The sequence below is a fragment of the Pleurodeles waltl genome, unplaced genomic scaffold (genome assembly GCF_031143425.1).
Source record: "Pleurodeles waltl isolate 20211129_DDA unplaced genomic scaffold, aPleWal1.hap1.20221129 scaffold_39, whole genome shotgun sequence".
NCBI lineage: Eukaryota > Metazoa > Chordata > Amphibia > Caudata > Salamandridae > Pleurodeles > Pleurodeles waltl.
The window spans coordinates 2,982,501-2,990,000 of NW_027150097.1; the positions used below are offsets into that span (position 1 = coordinate 2,982,501).

A 7,500-nucleotide genomic window follows, 5' to 3' on the forward strand; every position below is an offset into this window, starting at 1 on the left:
GGTCGCTGCGCTCAAGGAGGGCTAACCACCGGAAAAGGCATAACGTATGCATGCCTTCCACTAACGAAAGCAAGCAGATTTTAACAGGGAAGCCCACGAACCAATGAAAGACACCAACGTGAAATGGACGGGGCTCCTAGCCCTTTTCTAACTACTACAGCATCTCGCAAGCAATACGCATGCGCAAGCGCATTCTAGCGCAGGCTTGACTCTAAAAAATCTCCTAGGATAGTTGGAGGAAGATATCCCTTTATGCACATCAGCTCTCCTGAACATAAGGCAGATACCCTTGCACTCAAGGCAGCCCGAAGTTCACCTTTCCATAGACAAAGAGCAGAACTGCACCATTTCTGTGAAGATATGTCTCAGTTCTGCTCTCTTCGAGTGACGCACAAAGGAACTTTGCTCGCTGTGCTGCACTGCGTCCCTTCTTTCTAAATATTCCAATTAGTGATCAGTTTACCAAAAAAGTAGCAAATCTGCAGATGTACTCCTTGAAAGAATACAAATTTACTACCTTTTTAAAATACACAAACACTGGCAATAGTAGCCTTGGAAAGCTATGCCAGATTCAGGTTTGAAGCTATGCCCCTTTTCTTTCTCAGACTCACACAATCCTCTCTCCTGCTGATTCCATTGTAACTCAGGTATGCTCTGCTCCTTCATATAGTCCCCAGCACGGCATCCTGACAAGCTCCTGGCTCCATAGCTCAGGGGTTAGAGCACTGGTCTTGTAAACCAGGGGTCGTGAGTCAAAATCTCACTGGGGCCTCACAAACATTTTGGATTTAACAACACTTTTTAGTTCATTGGGGAGCCTCACTACAAATATTCTTTTCAAGATAAAAAAACAAAGGCGACACAGGGCAAAGCACGTAAGAACGGGGGGCATTGCACACAGTGTCAGTGGAATGACAAACACAAGACTCCTACAGGGTCATACAATTGACTTGTGTGAGTATGGGGGATGTTTAGAGTGTGACATCCCAAAATATCATTCTTGACTTGGTCATTGGCTTTGGTGCCCCTTCAGCCACGTCCTTTCCAATGCACATGTCAGTTTTTTAAATATCATCCTGATTTCACTGTGAGATTTTAACTTGTTCTTTTTTTCGGGTCCGGAATTGAAGTGTACATTTAGGCCCTTGTTTAAACAGATTTTTCATCGGGTTGCATCACTTTTTCGATGCAGCATTAACAAAATTTGTTTATTGGTATTTACAAAGCCATGCACATGTTAAGAAAAAGTAACAGCACACAGCACCTTGCTCTGCCATGCTTTACTTTGCGTCAGGTAGGTGTTCCACATGTGGTACATGGTTTTCTTGTACATCCACACATGGATTTTGATGTAAACCCATATTTACAAAAACATACAGTCATGGTTTTGTGCCACAATGTTGCGCCTACCCGAGGCTGGTGTAAGGCGAACAGATGTCTTTATTTCTCCATGTCACTGCCTCTTTGCATGTGGTGTGCTACAATTTGCAGATACAAAGAGTAAACAAGCACTTGCAATACAACATGTCTGGCATTTCTCCGAGATAGAGCTATTAGCAGTTGTAAACTCCCAACCAGACTTTTCTTGACTCATTAAATGTAAATAATGAGCGCGATCGCGCTGCTACAGTTCACTCATATTGAAACCTATCGGCAAAAGTGCAATTATCTATGTAACCGGCAAAAGTTCAATTAATTATGTAACAGGGTTGATGTCATGCAATGAACTCGACTTCTGTCAAACGAGATTGTGCTGTGAAAAAAAAGAGAAAAAATAGTCCACAAACCAGATGGAAAACAGCGAGCCTCCTTTGTTTTCAGTACTTGGTCGCTGCGCTCAAGGAGGGCTAACCACCGGAAAAGGCATGACGTATGCATGCCTTCCACTAACGAAAGCAAGCAGATTTTAACAGGGAAGCCCACGAACCAATGAAAGACACCAACGTGAAATGGACGGGGCTCCTAGCCCTTTTCTAACTACAACAGCGTCTCCCAAGCAATACGCATGCGCAAGCGCATTCTAGCGCAGGCTTGACTCTAAAAAATCTCCTATGATAGTTGGAGGAAGATATCCCTTTATGCACATCAGCTCTCCTGAACATAAGGCAGATACCCTTGCACTCAAGGCAGCCCGAAGTGCACCTTTGCATAGACAAAGAGCAGAACTGCACCATTTCTGTGAAGATATGTCTCAGTTCTGCTCTCTTCGAGTGACGCACAAAGGAACTTTGCTCGCTGTGCTGCACTGCGTCCCTTCTTTCTAAATATTCCAATTAGTGATCAGTTTACCAAAAAAGTAGCAAATCTGCAGATGTACTCCTTGAAAGAATACAAATTTACTACCTTTTTAAAATACACAAACACTGGCAATAGTAGCCTTGGAAAGCTATGCCAGATTCAGGTTTGAAGCTATGCCCCTTTTCTTTCTCAGACTCACACAATCCTCTCTCCTGCTGATTCCATTGTAACTCAGGTATGCTCTGCTCCTTCATATAGTCCCCAGCACGGCATCCTGACAAGCTCCTGGCTCCATAGCTCAGGGGTTAGAGCACTGGTCTTGTAAACCAGGGGTCGTGAGTCAAAATCTCACTGGGGCCTCACAAACATTTAGAATTTAACAACACTTTTTAGTTCATTGGGGAGCCTCACTACAAATATTCTTTTCAAGGTAAAAAAACAAAGGCGACACAGGGCAAAGCACGTAAGAACGGGGGGCATTGCACACAGTGTCAGTGGAATGACAAACACAAGACTCCTACATGGTCATACAATTGACTTGTGTGAGTATGGGGGATGTTTAGAGTGTGACATCCCAAAATATCATTCTTGACTTGGTCATTGGCTTTGGTGCCCCTTCAGCCACGTCCTTTCCAATGCACATGTCAGTTTTTTAAATATCATCCTGATTTCACTGTGAGATTTTAACTTGTTCTTTTTTTCGGGTCCGGAATTGAAGTGTACATTTAGGCCCTTGTTTAAACAGATTTTTCATCGGGTTGCATCACTTTTTCGATGCAGCATTAACAAAATTCGTTTATTGGTATTTACAAAGCCATGCACATGTTAAGAAAAAGTAACAGCACACAGCACCTTGCTCTGCCATGCTTTACTTTGCGTCAGGTAGGTGTTCCACATGTGGTACATGGTTTTCTTGTACATCCACACATGGATTTTGATGTAAACCCATATTTACAAAAACATACAGTCATGGTTTTGTGCCACAATGTTGCGCCTACCCGAGGCTGGTGTAAGGCGAACAGATGTCTTTATTTCTCCATGTCACTGCCTCTTTGCATGTGGTGTGCTACAATTTGCAGATACAAAGAGTAAACAAGCACTTGCAATACAACATGTCTGGCATTTCTCCGAGATAGAGCTATTAGCAGTTGTAAACTCCCAACCAGACTTTTCTTGACTCATTAAATGTAAATAATGAGCGCGATCGCGCTGCTACAGTTCACTCATATTGAAACCTATCGGCAAAAGTGCAATTATCTATGTAACCGGCAAAAGTTCAATTAATTATGTAACAGGGTTGATGTCATGCAATGAACTCGACTTCTGTCAAACGAGATTGTGCTGTGAAAAAAAAGAGAAAAAATAGTCCACAAACCAGATGGAAAACAGCGAGCCTCCTTTGTTTTCAGTACTTGGTCGCTGCGCTCAAGGAGGGCTAACCACCGGAAAAGGCATGACGTATGCATGCCTTCCACTAACGAAAGCAAGCAGATTTTAACAGGGAAGCCCACGAACCAATGAAAGACACCAACGTGAAATGGACGGGGCTCCTAGCCCTTTTCTAACTACAACAGCGTCTCCCAAGCAATACGCATGCGCAAGCGCATTCTAGCGCAGGCTTGACTCTAAAAAATCTCCTATGATAGTTGGAGGAAGATATCCCTTTATGCACATCAGCTCTCCTGAACATAAGGCAGATACCCTTGCACTCAAGGCAGCCCGAAGTGCACCTTTGCATAGACAAAGAGCAGAACTGCACCATTTCTGTGAAGATATGTCTCAGTTCTGCTCTCTTCGAGTGACGCACAAAGGAACTTTGCTCGCTGTGCTGCACTGCGTCCCTTCTTTCTAAATATTCCAATTAGTGATCAGTTTACCAAAAAAGTAGCAAATCTGCAGATGTACTCCTTGAAAGAATACAAATTTACTACCTTTTTAAAATACACAAACACTGGCAATAGTAGCCTTGGAAAGCTATGCCAGATTCAGGTTTGAAGCTATGCCCCTTTTCTTTCTCAGACTCACACAATCCTCTCTCCTGCTGATTCCATTGTAACTCAGGTATGCTCTGCTCCTTCATATAGTCCCCAGCACGGCATCCTGACAAGCTCCTGGCTCCATAGCTCAGGGGTTAGAGCACTGGTCTTGTAAACCAGGGGTCGTGAGTCAAAATCTCACTGGGGCCTCACAAACATTTAGAATTTAACAACACTTTTTAGTTCATTGGGGAGCCTCACTACAAATATTATTTTCAAGGTAAAAAAACAAAGGCGACACAGGGCAAAGCACGTAAGAACGGGGGGCATTGCACACAGTGTCAGTGGAATGACAAACACAAGACTCCTACAGGGTCATACAATTGACTTGTGTGAGTATGGGGGATGTTTAGAGTGTGACATCCCAAAATATCATTCTTGACTTGGTCGTTGGCTTTGGTGCCCCTTCAGCCACGTCCTTTCCAATGCACATGTAATTTTTTTAATATCATCCTGATTTCACTGTGAGATTTTAAATTGTTCTTTTTTTCGGGTCCGGAATGTAAGTGTATATTTAGGGCCATGTTTAAACCGATTTTGCATCGGGTTGCATCACTTTTTCAATGCAGCATTAACACAATTCGTTTTTTGGTTTTTACAAAGCCATGCACATGTTAAGAAAAGGTAACAGCACACAGCACCTTGCTCTGCCATGCTTTACTTTGCGTCAGGTAGGTGTTCCACGGGTGGTACATGTTTTTCTCATACATCCACACATGGATTTTGATGTAAACCCATATTTACAAAAACATACAGTCATGGTTTTGTGCCACAATGTTGCGCCTACCCGAGGCTGGTGTAAGGCGAACAGATGTCTTTATTTCTCCATGTCACTGCCTCTTTGCATGCGGTGTGCTACAATTTGCAGCACAGATACAAAGAGTAAACAAGCACTTGCAATACAACATGTCTGGCATTTCTCCGAGATAGAGCTATTAGCAGTTGTAAACTCCCAACCAGACTTTTCTTGACTCATTAAATGTAAATAATGAGCGCCATCGCGCTGCTACAGTTCACTCATATTGAAACCTATCGGCAAAAGTGCAATTATCTATGTAACCGGCAAATGTTCAATTAATTATGTAACAGGGTTGATGTCATGCAATGAGCTCGACTTCTGTCAAATGAGATTGTGCTGTGAAAAAAAAGAGAAAAAGTAGTCCACAAACCAGATGGAAAACAGCGAGCCTCCTATGTTTTCAGTACTTGGTCGCTGCGCTCAAGGAGCGCTAACCATCGGAAAAGGCATGACGATTGCATGCCTTCCACTAACGAAAGCAAGCAGATTTTAACAGGGAATCCCACGAACCAATGAAAGACACCAACGTGAAATGGACGGGGCTCCTAGCCCTTTTCTAACTACAACAGCGTCTCGCAAGCAATACGCATGCGCAAGCGCATTCTAGCGCAGGCTTGACTCTAAAAAATCTCCTATGATAGTTGGAGGAAGATATCCCTTTATGCACATCAGCTCTCCTGAACATAAGGCAGATACCCTTGCACTCAAGGCAGCCCGAAGTGCACCTTTGCATAGACAAAGAGAAGAACTGCAGCATTTCTGTGAAGATATGTCTCAGTTCTGCTCTCTTCGAGTGACGCACAAAGGAACTTTGCTCGCTGTGCTGCACTGCGTCCCTTCTTTCTAAATATTCCAATTAGTGATCAGTTTACCAAAAAAGTAGCAAATCTGCACCCATAGATGTACTCCTTGAAAGGATACAAATTTACTTCCTTTTTAAAATACACAAACACTGGCAATAGTAGCCTTGGAAAGCTATGCCAGATTCAGGTTTGAAGCTATGCCCCTTTTCTTTCTCAGACTCACACAATCCTCTCTCCTGCTGATTCCATTGTAACGCAGGTATGCTTTGCTCCTTCATATAGTCCTCAGCACGGCTTCCTGCCAAGCTCCTGGCTTCATACCTCAGGGGTTAGAGCACTGGTCTTGTAAACCAGGGGTCGTGAGTTCAAATCTCACTGGGGCCTCACAAACATTTTGGATTTAACAACACTTTTTAGTTCATTGGGGAGCCTCACTACAAATATTCTTTTCAAGATAGAAAAACAAAGGCGACACAGGGCAAAGCACGCAAGAACGGGGGGCATTACACACAGTGTCAGTGGAATGACAAACACAAGACTCCTACAGGGTCATACAATTGACTTGTGTGAGTATGGGGGATGTTTAGAGTGTGACATCCCAAAATATCATTCTTGACTTGGTCGTTGGCTTTGGTGCCCCTTCAGCCACGTCCTTTCCAATGCACATGTCATTTTTTAAATATCATCCTGATTTCACTGTGAGATTTTAACTTGTTCTTTTTTTCGGGTCCGGAATTTAAGTGTACATTTAGGCCAATGTTTAAACAGATTTTTCATCGGGTTGCATCACTTTTTCGATGCAGCATTAACACAATTCGTTTTTTGGTATTTACAAAGCCATGCACATGTTAAGAAAAAGTAACAGCACACAGCACCTTGCTCTGCCATGCTTTACTTTGCGCCAGGTAGGTGTTCCACAGGTGGTACATGGTTTTCTTGCAAATCCACGCATGGATTTTTATGTAAACCCATGTTTACAAAAACATACAGTCATGGTTTTGTGCCACAATGGTGCGCCTCCCCGAGGCTGGTGTAAGGAGAACAGATGTCTTTATTTCTCCATGTTACTGCCTCTTTGCATGTGGTGTGCTGCAATTTGCAGAACAGATACAAAGAGTAAACAAGCACTTGCAATACAACTGGTCTGGCATTTCTCCGAGATAGAGCTATTAGCAGTTGTAAACTCCCAATTAGACTTTTCTTGACTCATTAAATGTAAATAATGAGCGCAATCGCGCTGCTACAGTTCACTCATATTGAAACCTATCGGCAAAAGTGCAATTATCTATGTAACCGGCAAAAGTTCAATTAATTATGTAACAGGGTCGATGTCATGCAATGAGCTCGACTTCTGTCAAACGAGATCGTGCTGTGAAAAAAAGAGAAAAAGTAGTCCACAAACCAGATGGAAAACAGCGAGCCTCCTATGTTTTAAGTACTTGGTCGCTGCGCTCAAGGAGGGCTAACCACCGGTAAAGGCATGACGTATGCATGCCTTCCACTAACGAAAGCAAGCAGATTTTAACAGGGAAGCCCACGAACCAATAAAAGACACCAGCGTGAAATGGACGGGGCTCATAGCCCTTTTCTAACTACAACAGCGTCTCGCAAGCAATACGCATGG

The 7,500-nt window shown here is 43.2% G+C and overlaps 4 non-coding genes across 4 annotated transcripts; all 4 read left to right on the top strand.

The window, feature by feature from the left end:
* The first annotated feature begins 699 nt into the window (after positions 1 to 699).
* TRNAT-UGU (transfer RNA threonine (anticodon UGU)) lies at positions 700 to 772 on the top strand. The gene has a single exon. It is a non-coding gene; the product is annotated as a tRNA-Thr (tRNA).
* A 1,753-nt stretch (positions 773 to 2,525) lies between these two features.
* Positions 2,526 to 2,598, top strand: TRNAT-UGU (transfer RNA threonine (anticodon UGU)). The gene has a single exon. It is a non-coding gene; the product is annotated as a tRNA-Thr (tRNA).
* A 1,753-nt stretch (positions 2,599 to 4,351) lies between these two features.
* TRNAT-UGU (transfer RNA threonine (anticodon UGU)) lies at positions 4,352 to 4,424 on the top strand. Its single transcript has one exon. It is a non-coding gene; the product is annotated as a tRNA-Thr (tRNA).
* Positions 4,425 to 6,187: 1,763 nt separating this feature from the next.
* TRNAT-UGU (transfer RNA threonine (anticodon UGU)) lies at positions 6,188 to 6,260 on the top strand. Its single transcript has one exon. It is a non-coding gene; the product is annotated as a tRNA-Thr (tRNA).
* The last annotated feature ends 1,240 nt before the right edge of the window (positions 6,261 to 7,500 follow it).